This window comes from Microcaecilia unicolor, chromosome 7 (assembly GCF_901765095.1).
Source record: "Microcaecilia unicolor chromosome 7, aMicUni1.1, whole genome shotgun sequence".
Lineage (NCBI taxonomy): Eukaryota > Metazoa > Chordata > Amphibia > Gymnophiona > Siphonopidae > Microcaecilia > Microcaecilia unicolor.
Window position 1 is genome coordinate 228,715,481 of NC_044037.1, and position 18,572 is coordinate 228,734,052.

Below are 18,572 nucleotides of genomic sequence, written 5' to 3' on the forward strand. Positions count from 1 at the left end.
TTTTGTCCGCCACCCTACCACCACCCCCCCTCCGCTGCTTGCTCAGTTTCACTAAAAGGAGAGCGCCAGACAGTGATGGGAAGAGAGAGCAGGGCAGGCAATGCTGCAGTGCCAAAAACCAGGAGCTGGACGAAGGCTTCAGCTGGCAGGGATTGGGGACCCCCACCAGCCAAACCAGGGGCCCAGAGCAAATTTGGGGGGGCCCAGGCCCCCATGGCCCCACGTGGCTATGCCACTGGTGCCCAATTAGGGGCACTAATTGTTCATTAGCCAATTTAGTTGGGCACGTATCTTGGATCAGCGGCCAAATATCAGTGCCCACCATATATAGAATCTGGGAGTTAGTGTTCATATTCAGTGGCTCTATCCGGTTAAGTGCCACTGAATATCAGTGGACAGACCTGCACAGGCAATTTAACTAGGCAGAAGCCTCTCCTGCCCAGTTAAATCACTGAATATTGACCCTTAAGTAGTTATTTTCTATACAAATTTCTTGCAGCAACGAGTTTCATAGCAGTGGGCTAGCAAGGAAAATGGTCTAGTGTGAATCCCCATTAAACAAGATGTTTTCAAGAAAAGGAACTAATAAAACCTTTTCTGCAATGTTTTCAGATGAATTGGATTTATTGATTTGACGTATCACCATATACCAGTGATTCCCAAGCCTGGTCCTAGAGGCACCCCAGCCAGTCAGGTTTTCAGGATATTCACAATGAATATTCATGAGAGGGATTTGTATGCAATCAAGGCAGTGCATGCCAATTTCTCTCATGAATATTCATTGTGGATATCCTGAAAACTTGACTGGCTGGGGTGCCTCCAGGATCAGGTTTGGGAACCACTGCTATACACCACTGTGTCAAGATGGTTTACAATAAAAATAATAAACTTACATCATACCTCATAGTATATGTCAACCAAGCTTTGAATATCATAGACAGGATTTTAAATTTCACTCATTAAACTATGAGAAACCATTGTAGATTACATAATACTGGTATAATATGGTCCCTATGTCTACACCCAGCTGATAAATGTGTTGCAGCATTTTGAACTATTTGCAAAGCTTTTAGCATGCCAGCAGGAAGGCCCAAATAAAAGGCATTACAATCATACAGCACTGAAAACACAAAAGACTGAACAACAGTTAAAGCTCAGTGAAGCTTATAAAAAGACAGACCTCACCTGCTCACTCATCAACAGCTGAGAATCAATGCATACAGTTAGATTCCTTAATGACTTTTGAATAGGAATGGTACAATCACCTACTTGAACTAGAGGGATACATTTAGAAGCATGAAAGACAACCTAGAAAACAGAACAATTTCTGGTTTTTTTTTAAACATTTAATGCATATCAATAAGAACATAAGAGTAGCCATACTGGGTCAGATCAATGGTCCATCTAGCCCAGTATCCTGTTTTCCAAATAGTGGTAAAGCCAGGTCATAAGTACCTGGCAGAAACCCAAATCGTGGCAACGCTCCATACTACAAATCCCAGGGCAAGCAGTTGCTTCCCATGTCTGCCTCAATAGCAGACTACAGACTTTTCCTTCAGGAATTTGTCTAAACCTTCTTTAAACCCAGATACACTAACCACTGTTACCACATCCTCCGGCAAAGAGTTCCAGAGCTTAACTATTCGTTGAGTGAAAAAATATTTCCTCCTATTTGTTTTAAAAGTATTTCCATGTAACTTTCTCGAGTGTCCCCTAGTCTTTGTACTTTTGGAACGAGTAAGAAATCAATTTACTTCTACTCGTTCTACAGCACTCAGGATTTTGTAGACCTCAATCATATCTCCCCTCATCCGTCTCTTTTCCAAGCTGAAGAGCCCTAACCTCTTTAGCCTTTCCTCATACGAGAGGAGTTCCATCCCCTTTATTATTTTAGTCGCTCTTCTTTGGACCTTTTCTAATTCTGCTCTTTTTTGAGATACGGTGACCACAACTGAACAAAGTACTCAAGGTGCGGATGCACCATGGAGCGATACAAAGGCATTATAGTGTTTTTGGTCTTATTCACCATCCCTTTCCTAATAATTCCTAGCATCCTTTTTGCTTTTTTGGCCGCTGCCACCACACACTGAGCAGAAGTGTGCCATCTATTCCCTGATGGCATTAATATAATCCACCACAACAATGTAATTTCAGTATTTGACCTAATTAGTAAGAAAACAAACAAACAAACAAACAAAACACACAAAACAAAAGAAAAAACCCTGTGTATCATCTGCATAGATCACTGAAGTCACTAGAAATGATTTTAGCACACAGTGGATACAGATAAATATTAAGCAAGATGGCAGTTAAAATACAACCTTGCTGTAAACTGTCCACCTATTAAAACACTTTCCCCCAGATTCTATATATGGCCACTAAAGTTGTGTGCGCAAACCAGCACACATTGCTGATTTGCATGTGCACTTACTTGATTAACGAGCCAATCAGTGCCAATAATTGGCTGCTAATGACCAATTACTGGCATTAATTGGCCTTAATTGGGATTTATGTGTGGATTGTATTCAAGGGGATGTGGCCAGGGGCATTTCAGGGTGTTCCCCGAATTTATGTGTGTTGTTACAGAATGGACCCCTAATTTAGTGTTGGCATTTACACCCGCTTTCAGCAGGTGTAATTGTCTGCACCTAATTTAGGTGCAGATCCTTTATAGAATAGCGCTCAGTGCTAACATTTGTCAGCACTGATTTTTTTTGCGCCATTTATAGAATCCAGTTCTTTGTGTGAGATCAGAGAGATGGGAGGCAAACCATCAAAATGCATTACAGTATGTCCCAATCCAATATTAGCCAGTCACTCAAGTGAAATGGAATGATCGTAGTATCAAAAGTGGATGAAATGTCAAGTATTATCAGTAATACTTCATCTGCATTCTCTAGCTGACGTCTTATGCAATCCACTGCAGAAAGCAACAGCAACCCCCTACTACCATCCTTCAAAATCTGCTTTGATGCATATCTACAATACCACATTCAATTAAAAGCTCACGCAGTTGTACTGAAAATGTCTTTTTAAATAACTTGCCCAAAATGCATAAATTAAAGATAAGATGATAGCTAGTTGAATCATCTACAGCTGAAAACAGGCAGTACCCATGTTTTTTTCATAGTCATTGACATTATTTCCTCCAATAATGAAGCATTAATCTTCATTGCTAAATAAGTGACACATCACTTGTGTGAAGAATTAATCATGGGTCCCAGTCATGGGTCTCATTAACAGAAAACATTACGCATTTGTAGAAGCAGACACCTAATATGCTTATCACCTCAATTAGAAAGTTTTCCATTTTATCTCAGCACTAGTATTGTTCAAGGTTGCCATTGCCTGACTTGGTGACCTCAGAGAATCATTCAATTGACAAATCTTTTCCTAAAAGCAAATGACAGAATTTCACAATCAAGGGGTCATATTTACTTTAGGAATCTGTCATCTAAACCTAGAAATGTTATAACATGAAATAAAATCTGAAGATGTATATTTTAGATTGATAGAGTTAAATTCAACATAACGGCACCAAAATGTAGGCAGCAGGATGATGTGCGCTGAGAACAAATTCTATGCTGAACTGTCATTATAGAATACTAGGGTGAGTTCACAGAGCACTTAACCCTAGAACGCATGACGTTAAAAATATACAAATTAACGTCATGGGGGCCTTTTAGGCCCCATGCACATAATGTAGAAAAACACACTTAAATAACTTTCACAAGTTTATTTCAAAATTGCTCAATAAAATATGAATAGTAGACAACATTTTAATTATAATTTTTCACAGAAAACACCAAAAAATCTTTTTTTTTCCCAAATTTCACGCAAAGACATGAAAACACACAAAAATGCATAGAAATCTATAGCAAACTAGCTGCAGCTACATTTTTATTCTAACTTTCTTTTCTATTATATTAGTCTTCCAAACAATTCTGACATGTTATTTTTCAGAAGAGTGTTCTTTGCAAACAGTTTCCTTACAAGTGGAACAATATCGCTCAGTTTTCCTCTCTATGTTTCTTGGACACATGAAACAACGCTTTCGTTTTCTTTCTCCTGGCTCTGGAGTAATCTGAAACTGTACGCCACACCGTTTCATTGCTTCTTTAGTTTTCTTTGGCAAGCATTTCAAGTCGCTTCGCTCTATCATGTGAGGTATTACAAGTTCATGACAAAGGTCCTTCAAGAATAAGCGTCTCCTGTCCTTCCTCTGTGCATGAAATTCAGGATGAGTTTCTGTATAAATAATGAATGAATTTAGGGCTGATACATCAAGCATATTTGAAAATAGTACTACAGGCCATCGTTTTGTTTGCCTCTTACACGAATATTCTCCCACCATCTCATCCATTTTATCTACACCTCCTTTTGTTGCATTGTAATGCAGGATGATTTCTGGTTTCAATTTTTGGTTATTGCTGTCAACACTGCAATCGTGATGCATGGTACTGAGTAAAATTACAGATTTCTCCTTCTTTGCCTTGTAAGATACCAAAGTCGCTTTGTTATTGAATCCAAAGACACTCTCATAAAGTGCTCGCTGACGATTGTGTTTGAGTGCTGCTGGAATTTCTCATCTGTTTTGCTTTATAGTACCAACAAGTGTAATAGCTTTTGCAAGCAGAAAATTGCCTAGTTCAACATTGGTGAAATAATTGTCCATGGTGATGTTTCTACCTGAATTGAATATTGGAACAGCAAGAGTTTTGACTATTTCAGACCCCAGATCCTTCTGTACTGGTGCACCAACCTCTTTGCCACAGTAGATTACGCCATTTATGCCATAATAATTTGCAGAATCACACATCCAGAAGATTTTTATACCGTACTTGGCTGGCTTGCTGGGCATGTATTGTATGAATTTGCAGCGTCCTCTGAACGGTACAAGTTGCTCATCTACAGTAACATTAGTACTAGGATTGTAAAGTTTTGTGCAATTTTTGATAAATATGTTCCAGATATAACTGATAGGGGCTAATTTGTCTGTTTCAAACCTCGCTGCACGAGTTCGCTTATCATCAAAGCGAATGATCCTTCTAATTTCCTCATATCTGCCCACTGACATTGTCGCCTTATAGTGTGGATCAGAAAGTGGGTCCAGAAATAATTCTCGTATTGGGACATCATACGATTTTTGACTCCCTGCCAGCAGGAAAAGTCCAATATATGCATAAAGTTCCTCTTTTGAGATATTTTTCCAGGACTTATTTTTTGCTGAAGCGATACGTCTTCCTTCTAGGTTTGAACATAATAGGACCTCTTCTGCAATATTGTCAGAAAAATAAGTACAGAATACATCTTTAGGGGTAAAGTAACTGGGACTTCCCACAGTTCCTTGAGCCTGTCTCACAATATTGTGTATTGGAGTACGTCCGACTAATGTAGGATTACTGTCCCAAAAAACATTCGTTTTGGATGTTCTACTTATCACTTCTTGAGGATCCACTAGATTCACTTCTTCATCATCAGAAGAATCACTGGATGAGGATGTTTGATTAGCTGGTGGCAGATATTCTTCATCAGACAAAGATAGTTCACTTTCATCATCGCTTTGAAACATAATCGCTTCAATCTCTTGGTCAGTCAGACACTTGGAGGAAGACTGTGCCATTGCTGACTAGATGTTAGAAAATGAAACAGATTTCCTCTCAACAGCTTATCTTATCACAGGTCCTTCAGCAATTAGCTCACAGTGTATACTGTCCTCAGTGTTCAGAGGACCTGAGGTGATGTCATGGCCTTATCACTCCCTCCAAAAATCACATGACATCCTCACATGTTATTATCCACACCCTGGCCCCTCCACCAGCATTACTGAGTACAAATAAAGTAACTTGAGACACAAACACTTCTGAGAACATGATAAAAACAGCGGGGGCCTAAAAGGCCCCCAATTCGTACAGATGTAGTTTTCACCAAACAAGCATTGTTACACCATAATGTCTATGAAAAAAAATTATATGAACAACTGGATATTATCAACAATGACATACTTGAGTAATACCTTGAGTTTCAAAATTCTAACTAAAGTAATTTTGCAGATAATAGCAAAAATGTAAGCATGGGGGCCTAAAAGGCCCCCAATATGCGTTCTAGGGTTAAGCCATGTCAAAGGTGGCGTAAACGCTCGCACCTAACTGTTGGCAGTTAGGCGCATAAGGGAAAGAGGATTGTACTCTTTCCGCCCAATATTCAGTGCTATTTAACCGGCCAGGAACTGCTCCTGGCTGGTTAAATAGCACTTAACTGACTATCCGTGAATATTCAACGCAACGCCATCTAAGTTTGGTGGCCAAATCGGGCCACCCAAATAGCAGCCCTATCTTTGGATGCTATAATATTCAGTGCTGAACGTTGGCTTGGCTGGTTAAGTTCAAACTGGCCCAAATAAGCTGAATATTCAATGCTGGTCAACGGAAACAGCCAGGCATTAAATATCCGGCCTCACTGCCGACCACAGAAGTTAGCTGGACTACCTCCCGCGGTCTGAATATTGGTCCCTATAACCTTAAGTGTTCTAGGTGAATCTTCGGTGTTAAGTCGTCCCCCAGTCAATTGACTTTTAGGCTCCTAATCAGTCCCCCCATGACATCAATGACATCATCCTTTTAAGTATTAAACTTTGATGAATATGTGTGTGTGTTATATATAGATTTGCGCTTAACCTTAGGCATAACCACTTACACAATGTGTAAGTGCTTAAGGGGGTCTTTTACAAAGGCACGCTACCATTTTTAGCACGCACTAAACACTAGAGACACCCATATATTCCTATGGATGCATCTACCATTTAGTGTGTGCTTATTTTTAGCGTGCACTAAAACGCTAGCGTGCCTTTGTAAAAGGACCTCTAAGTGCTTGCACCTAACCATTGGCAGATAGGCATGTAACCTTTAGTATTGCATAATCTGTGCGTCTAACTCATAGGCACGTCCCTGACATGCCTATGCTCCTCCCACAGCCATGCTTCTCTAGACATTTTATGCGACAGAAATTGCATGCGCAGCTTCAAGAAAAGGGTCTAAGATCAGTTGCATATGCAACTGCTAATTAATGCCAATTAACACCAATCTAAACCAATAATTGACTAACTCCCATTAGTCAATTATTAAATTAACTTGTGCATGCAACTGACCTTATTCTATAAGGGGTCCTTTTACTAATGCATGTAGGTGCCTATGTGTGTACAACATGCGTCAAATTGGAACTACCATCCAGCTACTGTGTGCCCTGGGCAGTAATTCCATTTTTGATGTGCGTTCAAAACACGGGGTAGAAATATTCTACCATGTGATGCTTACCCAGCGGTAATCGGCAGTGTAGTCACGCTGATGCAGTTAACACGTGAGACCTTACCGCTACGTCAATGGGTGGCGGTAAGGTCTCATGCCCAAAATGGACACGTGCTGGTTTTAATTTTGCAGCACATCCATTTTCAACCACAAACAAGGCGCTTAAAAATGGGCCTGCGCACATCCAAAACATGTGCCTACACCTAAATTAGATGCCCAACTTTCCATGCTAAGGACCAAATTCTATAAATGGCACTGTAAGAGCAGCACCAAAAATATTGGTGGTATTAATGGTAATCAAAGTTAGGCAACATTTATAGAATAGTGCTTATCGCCGGGATCTGTGACTACTTTTAGGCGCGAGCATTTACACCAGCTGAACCCTGGTGTAAATCTCCAAGCCTAAATTAAGCACAGATCCCCCTTGTTCTATAACAGCGCACATAAGTTTCAGGAATGCCCCTTATACCGCACATGGACCCTCCCAAGGCCATGCTCCTTTCCACATGTAAAATTTATATGCGGAAATTTAAATTAATGCCAATTAGCACCAATAATTGATTGTTAGGGCTAATTATCAGCACTAATTGGCTTGTTATTCAATTAAATTGCATGTGGAAATTGGGCACATGCACAATTTTTAGCACCATATATAGAATTAGGCCATAGGGAGATCATAATTTTCTGTGAGTTCCCAGATTCCTGTATTCCCTCATTAAAAAATATAAAAATGTTTGCTCTCTGGAGAAGGGTCTTTACAACAGCATGCCTCAATTGATAATTTTTTATTACCACTTCATTATAAAACCAGAGCATGTGATGTCAAACACAGTGTTGTCAACATCTGTTTGCACCCTACAACCATAGGAGCTACTTTTGTTGGTACTGTGTGTGTGTGTGTGTTTGGGGGGGGTTGAACACCCTCAATATTGAAGTAAAATCCTTGACTGAGTCCAGGGGGATAATTTCCAATGAGTTTGGCACCCCCAATTATTTTGAAAGGTTGGCTCCGATGTCTATAACACTGGCTCTGAATCCAGGAAATCACATCGACATTCAGGGAGAAAATTTTTTAAAAGTTTATAAGTCCTGCAGCACCTCATAAATTACACAAGCCAGTGATTTATGAACACTATTAATGTAGAAGTTGCTGTATTTGTAGTATTACCATGCAAGTGAAAGAATTCATCAATCCTTTAGATAAGAGGAAGTATACTCCTAAACATTTTTCAAATTGCAAAACAGAATTTGTGGTTTATATTTTACAATGCCCCTGCATGAAGATTTATGTAGAGAAGACAACAAGATGTCTGAAAGTGACCATAAATCTAATTTGAAGACTTTGAGATTGAATGAGCCAGTGGTTGCACATCATGTTGAATTTTATCATTGGTTTCAGGATCTAAAGTGTTGTGTCATCGGTGTGGAGCCAAAAAACAGTAGGGGAGGAGATCGTACAAAACGTCTGATGCAACGAGAAGCCCGATGGATCTTCAGATTAGGGTCACTTGAATCTGCAGGGTTAAATAATATGATAGAATGGAATGCTTCTTTTGAAGTTTTTGGGAAGGATTCAGATTCTAGTAATTATTTTAGAGGAAGTGCAAGCATGCATGCGTTGGCATCTTTGTTAAAAGCTGGCGTCAGGTTTTTGCTTCAAACAGAGCAGTAGAAATTGGGCTGCACACACAGCTTGCTAAGCATATTCTATAACGTGGTGCACCTAAATTCTAAGTTGCATAGTTGAAAAGGGGTGTGGCCATGGGCAGGGCAGGGGTGTTTCTAAAATCTATGCATGTTATTACAGAACACACCTGCTCTGTGTCTTATTTAGGTGTCAGAATTTACGCAAAGTAAAACATGGTCGTGTGGAGAGGCAGTTGGCGTTATTCTCTATGTTGTGTGGAAATTTAAGCCTATTCTATAATTTAGGCATACTTTACAGAATACCCCTAGGTGTATTTTTTTTCCGCACAGAATTTTCAGGTGCCACATATAGAATCTATTCCAATATGCTTAGAAAGCTGCAGACGTAAATTCTAATTAGTGCTGATAATTGCTTATTACTGCCCAATTATCAGCACTGATTGGCTTGTTAACTAAGTTGTGTACGCAATTTGGCCGCACTGCCAAATTTGTGCATACAACATTAGTCACCATATAAAGAATTCCCTTAATAGGCTGGATTCTATATATGGTGCTGTAAAATACATATTCTATAATCTAATCTACACCTAAATTTATGTGTAATTTATAGAATACATTGTGATTTCCATCCCTTCATCCTCACAGGAAGGGAAAGCACAGATAAGAGAACTTGGACTCAGGCGTAATCAGTTATTATCTTTATTGATATCTCACAGAGCCAAATACAAAAAATAGTTCTCTTCCTGGAGCAAGTTGTCAGTCAGCAGCACACATCCTGAAAAACAAACTCGGCCCAGCTCACACCTATCACATAAATACTGTCATAAGTTTCGCTTCTCCCAAATCATGTGATTTCCCCTAAACTAGAAATCATAAACTAGCCTATACCATATATGGATATTCCTGTATTATATCACTCTCTCCTGATGTGTTTGCATGTGAACAGTCAGTGGCCACTGGCTAATTAGCTTATGAGTTCTGCGTGCACAGCCAGAACAATACCCTTGTGTCCTCTCTCTGTCTCGCCAAATGAAACATTCTGGACATGTTAGGCTCACACTGTGTCCTCAGCCTGTCAGCAACTGCCAAGGTTACCTTATATGAAAGGCATGTTCTCAGCTCCTGAGAAAAGCAACATCCAGGGCCCATCCATGTGACTAAATCTAGTTGCTGGAATTTATGCCAAGTAAAACTTGGTGAAAATGCCAGTGACTAACTTAGGCATGGAGCAGGTGTATTATATAATAGCATGCATATTTTTTAGACATGCCTATGAACCGCCCATTCCACGCCCATGGCCAACCCCCCTTTTTGGCTATGCACATTAGAATTTACGTGCATCATTTTACAGAGTACACTTAGCAAGTTGTGTGCAATTAAAGCCTATTAGTATCAATAATTGCTTAAGTGGCAATTATCAACGCGGATTGACTTAAGATAATTAAGTTGTACGCGCTATACAGTATATGACCAGAATTGCACACATAACTCAAGTCACACTGTATAGAATCTGGGAAAATATGTGTAACTGTGAGAGATTCTAATGTTTTGATTGACAGTGTTGTATAGTACATTTAGGGGTTCTTTTAATATGCTGTGGTAGAAAGTGGCCTTCGCAAGCCCTTAAGTGGGTTTTTCCCATGTGCTAAGGCCATTTTCCTGCACAGTAAAATGGCCAATTCTCCCTTTATTGCATTAATGGTCATGCGCTAATATTGCTATTACCACGCCGCCGTGAAAAAATTTACCACGAGAGAACTTACCAACACCTATTTCATAGGGAGTAAGGGCTCAAATGGTAATCCTGTACTAATTATTTAGCGCACAGTAATGTGGACATGCTAACTAATTAGCCCTGGAATGCCCACTCTCTGCCCCCAGACATGCACCCAGACAAATGCAAAGCGATGCACATTGGGAAGAATAATCCAAATCGTAGTTACCTGATGCTAGGGTCCACCTTGGGAGTCAGCACCCAAGAAAAAGAGCTTGGTGTCATTGTGTCACTGAAATCTTTTGCCCAGTTTGTGGAGAGGGCCAAAAAAGCAAACAGAATGCTAGGAATTATTAGGAAATAGATGGTAAATGAGACCAAGAATACCAGAATGCTTCTGTATCGCTTCATGGTGCGACCTCATCTTGAGTATTGTGTTCAATTCTGGTTGCCGTATCTCAAAAAAGATATAGTGGAATTAGAAAATATTCCAATAAGAGCGACCAAAGGATAAAGGGGATGGAACTCCTCTCGTATCAGGAAAGGCTAAAGAGGTTAGGGCCCTTCAGCTTGGAAAAGAGACAGCTGAGGGGGGATATGATTGAGGTCTACACAGTGGCATAGCTAGGGTAGTTGACACCCGGGGCCGGTCATTTTTTTAACACCCCCCTCCAAAATCTAGTACTAGGCATGCCGAGAATACAAAACACTCAGGACCTATAGAGCAATTCTACCATACCATAAGGAGTCATTTCTACGAATCACACAAGGAAAAGGAAAGAATCTTAAACACTACAGTGAGCACTAGAACATCAATTCACTTATTGTAAAACGAAACCAGACAGAATAGTACAGATGTTGATCCTGCACAGTCAATGCCAACTGAAAGCCATGTCTTTTTCACAAATACAGATACACCCTTGTGCTAACAGCTGGTTTAAAACAACTGGACTGCTTGATTCTTCCTCTGATGCTATATGGCAAGATCAGCAATTTTACTTTACAAGCCTAACTGCTGCATACCTGAACATTTGAAATGAATGTGGAAACAGAATGCTAGCGATTTCTTAGCAGCATAGGTTTCAGGTACTCTAAGCTGTGTGAACTGGTGATTGAAGAAGTTTGTTACACTAAAAACAGCTAGCAGGAATCTGAATATTTGGCATTGTGTTATCAAACTGCTGAAGATTATGAGACTCTGCAGGAGTTGCAACCTAGAATGTTTGTAGAAACAGCATTTATTCACAATAAAGCAGAGAGATTTTTAAAAATGCAAAAGCTTCAATAAGTGAAAATACAGCTTGCATTTATCAGAAACAAAGTTTAAAAGCTTTTGCGACTGCATGTGAAAGTGAGAAGTTCTATTCACTTGCCTAAGTTGTAAATCTTGAATACTGTTTTATTGTTGCCCAGGAAACAGAGCTGCAAAGGTGTGTGTGTGTGTGTGTGGGGGGGGGGGGGGGGGGGGGGGGGGGGGGGGGGGAGGGGGAAGTACACCCGTTCCTCAGCTCAGGGTTTTAACTTTTACATTTAATTGCAGGTAGGCACCCCCACCCCCCATCTGGCCTCCACTCCCGCTGCTCCCACTCTACCTTTAAATAAAAATCAGTGAAGCGGTGGGGCAGGCAGCACCTCCGTCTGCCCGCTTGTAAACGAAGTAGATCATCTGTCTAGCCTTCCCTCACTCTGTCCCGCCCTGCTCTAACTTCCTATTTCTGCGAGTGGGACAGAGTGAGAGAAGGCTGGAGGAGATGATCTACTTCGTTCACAAGCAGGGCAGACGGAGGTGCTGCCTGCCTGCCACCGCTTCACTGATTTTTATTTAAAGGTAGGGTGGGAACACCCCCCAGCCGCTGACACCCGGGGCAGACCGCCCCCACCGCCCCGCCCTTGCTACGCCACTGGGTCTACAAAATCCTGAGTGGTGTAAAACAGGTAAAAGTGAATTTATTTTTTTCTCTTTCAAAAAGTAGAAATACTAGGGAACACTCAATGAAGTTACATGGAAATACTTTTAAAAGAAATAGGAGGAATATTTTTTCACAATGAATAGTAAAGCTCTGGAACTCATTGACAGAGGATGTGGTAACAGCGGTTAGCATATCTGGGTTTGAAAAATATTTGGACAAGTTCCTGGAGGAAAAGTCAATAGTCTGCTGGGATTGGTAGCATGGTATGTTGCTACTATTCGCGTTTCTGTCACGTACTTGTGTCCTGGATTTGCCACTGTTGGAAACAGGATACTGGGCAGGATGGACCACTGGTCTGACCCAGTATGGTAATTCTTATTTTCTTATGTTATGTTCTCTGCGCAAAAATAAAAAATATTTTTTAGAACACAGGTAGCGGATGCTGATTGGGAAATTACCACAGGATGCTTGAGTGCATCAAATGGTAAGCCCTTTTAAGCTGTGGTCTTACTACAGCTTAGTAAAAGGACTCTTTAGTTTATGAGGCAGATTCAACTTATAAGATCACTGTTCAACCAGAATGCCTTTATGCTCCTGGTCTAAATGCTTGGCCTTCCACATCTCAACTACTGCAACATTCTACATTAAATCATAATACCTAAGGAAACTGCAAATAGTACAAAATACCACAGCAAGACTGATTTATAAATTAAATAAACACAATCATGCTTTATCATATCTAATGAAACTACACTGGCTCCCTGTAGCTGATAGAATTAGCTTCAAAGCCTCAAATTCTTCATGGCATCACATCCGGAATACTGATCACAATATCACCACTGCATCTGGCCAATTCCAAGAGACTGAAGGATGAGCTGTGCTTGTCCTCTTGGCCTTACAGGGGCACTAGATTTCAGAAGATTTTCAACTTGCTCTTCCTGTAGCAGGGATTTCCCTATGGAACCTTCTACCAACTGCTACCAGAACAAGACTATGGGGCTCATTTTCGGAGCACCTACACTTTCAAGTTCCATAGGTTACTTAGGAACTTTGTAAGTCAAAGTGCTTTGAAAATACACCTCAATGTCTACCTCAGCTCCAGGAGGAAGCTAAAAACTTTTCTGTTCTCAAAAACGTCATTGTGATCTCCACTCCACTCACCACACTGCATTTATGAGTCTTCCTAACTGTACTTTCCCCCTCTTGTTCATGTCTCTCTCTCCTCTAAAAGTTTTCTACCTAGGCTCCTCATGTCTTGCTACAATTAATATATTCTAATCGCTATAAACCGCACTGAACCCTAAAATGGGAATATTAGTGGTATATAAGACTTAATTTGAATCTGAATGATAAATGGAGAAGAAAATTTGTGTTAACAAGTATTCTAGAACTGTATTATGTAGGGTGCCTTATGCCATAAAACAATTGATGGATGTTTGGCTTCTTTGTTTGGATTTTTCAGAGTAATTTTCTATTGAGGAAGCGGTAGATGCATCTCTGAAAGAGTCCTTGGATCAAATTGCTCTTTTTTGGAAGATTGTTATAAAAGAACATGTTAATTTTGGACATGGATATATGAAGTAATTAAAAAATTATTATTGTGACCCGAAATAGGATGAAAGGTTTGAGGAGAAGAGGGAATATTAATAATTATGACTCTGATAAATTACAATTGTTGGAATAAATAAATATATCTATATCTATCTATCGATCGATAGATAAATAGATAGATAGATAGATAGATAGATAGATAGATAGATAGTGATATATAGATATCTATTATAGTTATTTAAGAATAAAATATTACCAGCTTTGGGTAGACCCAAGGAATTGTTCAATACTGTGTACTTTCTTACTGCTGGTAATCCATTAGATGTAATCAATATAGGATTACCTGTTAGGGATTTGGAGAGTACTTTAGTCTGAAAGCACAGTGGATATCCAGTTGTTTGGAGGACAAGTCTTGGGATGTCCAGCTGGGAGAAGATGAGACGGTGGATAAGGTATGGGTGGTGTTGAGTCAAATGAAGGAGTTTGTGGATGTAAGAAATATGTTAGGGTTTTGGAAAGCTCATGAGACTGAAACCTTATTAGTATCATCCTTGGATGTGTTTTGACAGGGCTTGGATGAGAACTGCGTTATTATTTTGTTACACTGGATATCTCCTCAGCATTTGATATGGTTAATCATGCAATATTGCTTCAGAGATGATAAATACTGGGATTAAGGAGCACAATGTATTTTTGATTTAAGATATATTTATCAAGTAATGCAACGAAGGTGAAATTACAAAATGCAATCTCTGATATATATCCCATCTCAATGGGTGTACTTCAGGGTTCTGCATTGTCTGCTCTGCTGCTTTAATTTGTACTTTATTAAAATTTATTTTTATTGCAATTAAATTTTTAACAAGTGAAATCACTTGAGATAAAATATAGATTCTATATTCAAAAAAGAAAATTTTTTAAAGGAAATATAACTTAGGAAACAATAGCAGTAACTTAATAAAAAGTTCATAATGGGGGGGGGGGGGGGCAGAATCAGCTAGGAGAGAAAAAGCAAAGCAGCAGGTTGGCTAAGAAATCTTCATTTCACTATAGCAAAGCAGAGGAGAAAGGTTAAATAGTGGGGACCACAGGTAGGGTACCCTGAGTTAGTACATCAACATTTTTGCCACTAACAAAAGATGTCAATTGAGAAGGTTCAAAAACACATATTTACCATTTTCAAACCAAATAACACATCTGCAAGGAAACATCAAAAGGAAACAGGCTCCTAATTGGAGAATCCAGGGATGCATCAACAAAAACTGTTTATGTCTCCACTGGGTGGCCCTTACCACATCCAGGAAAATCCAAACACTAATAACTTGAGGTTTCCCAGGTACAGCTTGAGAACTTTATCTAAAGAAGATTCCTCATAACTCACTGTGCTTACATTCAAGTTCAGATCAACTTTCACAGGAACACCCGGATTAGATACCATCATTGATACTCCAGAAGAATCAGGGCCCCATTGTAAACCTCTGTCCAATTCATGCTCACTGCTCAGATTCACAGCTTCTGGTTGAAGTGGAGCTCTATGTTGTTCAGGAGTCAAAGATGTCTCGTGCTAGGGAAGAAGCCGCTTCTCCCAATAGCAAAACTCCTCCAAGTTACAACATCTCTGAACCTTCTGAAGGTTGGCTGCAGTGGACAAACCACTGGCTCAGTGGGGTCAGTCCATCATCACATGGGAAATGTCTATCCTCTTCGTCCACATTTCGGTGGGAAAGTTTTCAGGTAAAAGAACATCACAGTTCACAGCCAGCTTGCTGTCGCCATCTTGCTCTGCCCTTAGCTATCTAATTTGAACTTGATGCCCACTTTCTGGGGTCCTTTGCAATTTGGAAGTTGGTTTTAGGATGTATGTGGATGACATCCAATTTTTTCCCAGTGGATGATGTGTTTTGCATAGGAGCGGAGAAGTGAAATGTTGTTTAGGGGTGATACAGGAATGGATAACTGCAAATAACTTGTTTTGAATATTTCAAATACAGATGATTATAAAGATTTGAATGATTCTTTGAGTTTTAGAAAGTATTACATTAAGTAAATAACATGCAGGTGATTATAAAGAGACATCTAATCAGTGTTCAATATGAGCCAGTACAATTTGTAGGAGCATCTTTGTCGATATAGATCAACTAGTGAGTTTGGGATAGTGTTAGACTCACATTTAACTATGCAATCACAGGTGTCCAGAGCATAGGAGCCAACTTTCAGAATTATTGTGTGCTAAGCCCAATGGAAATAACCCCTCCCTGGACACATACAAGGAATTTCTTTCAATATTGGGGGTGCTCAAGCACCCATAGCACCCACAGAGCTGGCTCCTATGGTCCAGAGTGATACAGTCTTCATTTTATCAGCTTTAGGGACCCCTTTTATAAGGTGTGGTGAAATCTAGGATTAGTGTGTTCTAACACAGGACTTCCTTGCATGTTAAGTCCAAATTTACTATGGCAGTAAGTTGGGCAAAAAATAATGTGGGAGCACTTACCGCCTCCTATTTAGGAGGTACTAAACACTCTCGCTTTAACCCTGTGTTATCAGTTAGCATGCGCTAATGCAAATGTGCTAGCTGGATAACCTAGGAATGCTTACTCTTCACTCATGACACACCTCCTGCTAAAATATTTTTAGAAAACAGTTAATGCGCACTTAGCATGCACAAACAAGCCTAATACTGCAAAATGCTTTAAAACGTTTTGCAGTAGCCTGTTTTTCTCACCTGGAGCATGCATGAGTGTTTAATGCCCTTTAGTAAAAGGACCCCCTTACTTTGTTATATAATGATCCTTGCAATTCAAGTAAAAGAAAAATCTGTACTAAAGAAATTTTCAAGCCCAGCTTTGCATAATACTCATAAGTTTAGAGCTGCAGTCAAAAAAAAGAAGATGTTCATGGCCTACCTGCTGCCAACCATTACCAGGCTTTGCGAGACTCTCCATTGACAAGAAAGCATCAACAATAGCTTGCAAGCCTCTTGTGACTGCCCTCTTAAATGTAATTGAGCAACTCTTCTCCAATCTATTTGATGACTCTGTAGGAATTACATCAGTAATTCTGCATCCCCAAATTTTGCATAGGGTGAACTGACAGAGGACTTTTGGACAAGGGTCTTCAGCATATCATATACCTGCTTGGTACAGTTCCTAATCAATCTTCACATGATGTGATTACTTCTAATGCAGACGATAGTGATGATTGAAGCATTTTTTGCTATAGGACAGACAAGTGTTTCAGACAGAGATTCCCTTGATCAATACCTGCAGATCTAGTCAGAGGACATCAGTAATATTGCAGCCTGGTCTAATTTGAAAGAAAGTTTTATCACACTGAACACTCTACTTCCTGCCAGTGCAATTGATGAACATTGTTTTAGCTGTGCTAATTTAATAAGACTCACAAGTGCACTGTATGAGTGATAGTCATTTACAAAATTTAGTTTTACTAAAAGCAAAGTGGATTGAACTGGAGAACAATAAAGTTATTGGAATAAACCATCAACAGTAGTTGCATTCATAGTAGTCTCGCTACTTTTACTCAAAAAGTATTATAATGGGCAATTACTTTTTTTTACTTTCACTCAAGTAAAAAAAATTTTTGTGTGTATTTCCCTGTACTCCTACTTTAACTTAAGTATTAAAACATGCATTACTTTTACCTAAGTAATTTTTACTAGTATTTTGAACAACACTGTTTATTGCCATTGGTGGTGAAATGGAGTCTCAAGTTGCATTTCCTTTTGCCCCATACTAGAACAGCTTATTTAGACAGATCAAACGGCTATTGGGTGAGAAGAAAATAACTAGTATTAGTCAGTCCTCACTGTTTAGATGTGTCAATTCCTTCTTTAATGCCTTAATTTCCTACGGTCACTCAGTACATAGTTCTCCTCATGTGCAGTTTTAGTCATGAGGAAATAAAGGGAAGGTAAAGTGTGCAATAGAGATGAGGCTGCAATTTTTTTTTAGACATACTAAGCTTCAGCAAAACACCTGGCCGGCTCAATGGCAATTAATCGGCTAGCTGGCGATAACCAGCAGGGGGATAGCTGGTTATCCCCGGTTAGCGCCTAGCCGTTATCCCGATTATTCAATTCATATTCGGCTATTGTAAGCGGCCATTGGGCTGCTTAAATAGCTGGTATAACTTTAGCCAGTTTAAAGATAACCGGCTATCTTTGAATATCGACACAGCCAGTTAACTTTAAACCGGCTAAAAATAAACCTGATATTCAATGCCGGTCACCAGAAAGGCCTGACATTGAATATCTGGGCTGACCACCGACCGCGGGAGTTAGCCAGACCTCCCTCCTGCGGTCTGAATATTGGCACCCTATATGACCTATCTAGTCTGTTAGTCCATGCTGTCTACTAAACACGGTAAATGACACAGATAAAGACCTGCTTGGTCCATCCAGTCTGCAGCCAAAGTTGCACCCAGCAC

The 18,572-nt window shown here is 39.8% G+C and overlaps 1 protein-coding gene across 1 annotated transcript in view; it reads right to left on the reverse strand.

Moving 5' to 3' along the window:
• Window positions 1-18,572, reverse strand: part of GAD1 (glutamate decarboxylase 1) — a 121,114-nt gene that overhangs the window by 60,900 nt on the left and 41,642 nt on the right. The window lies entirely within an intron of this gene.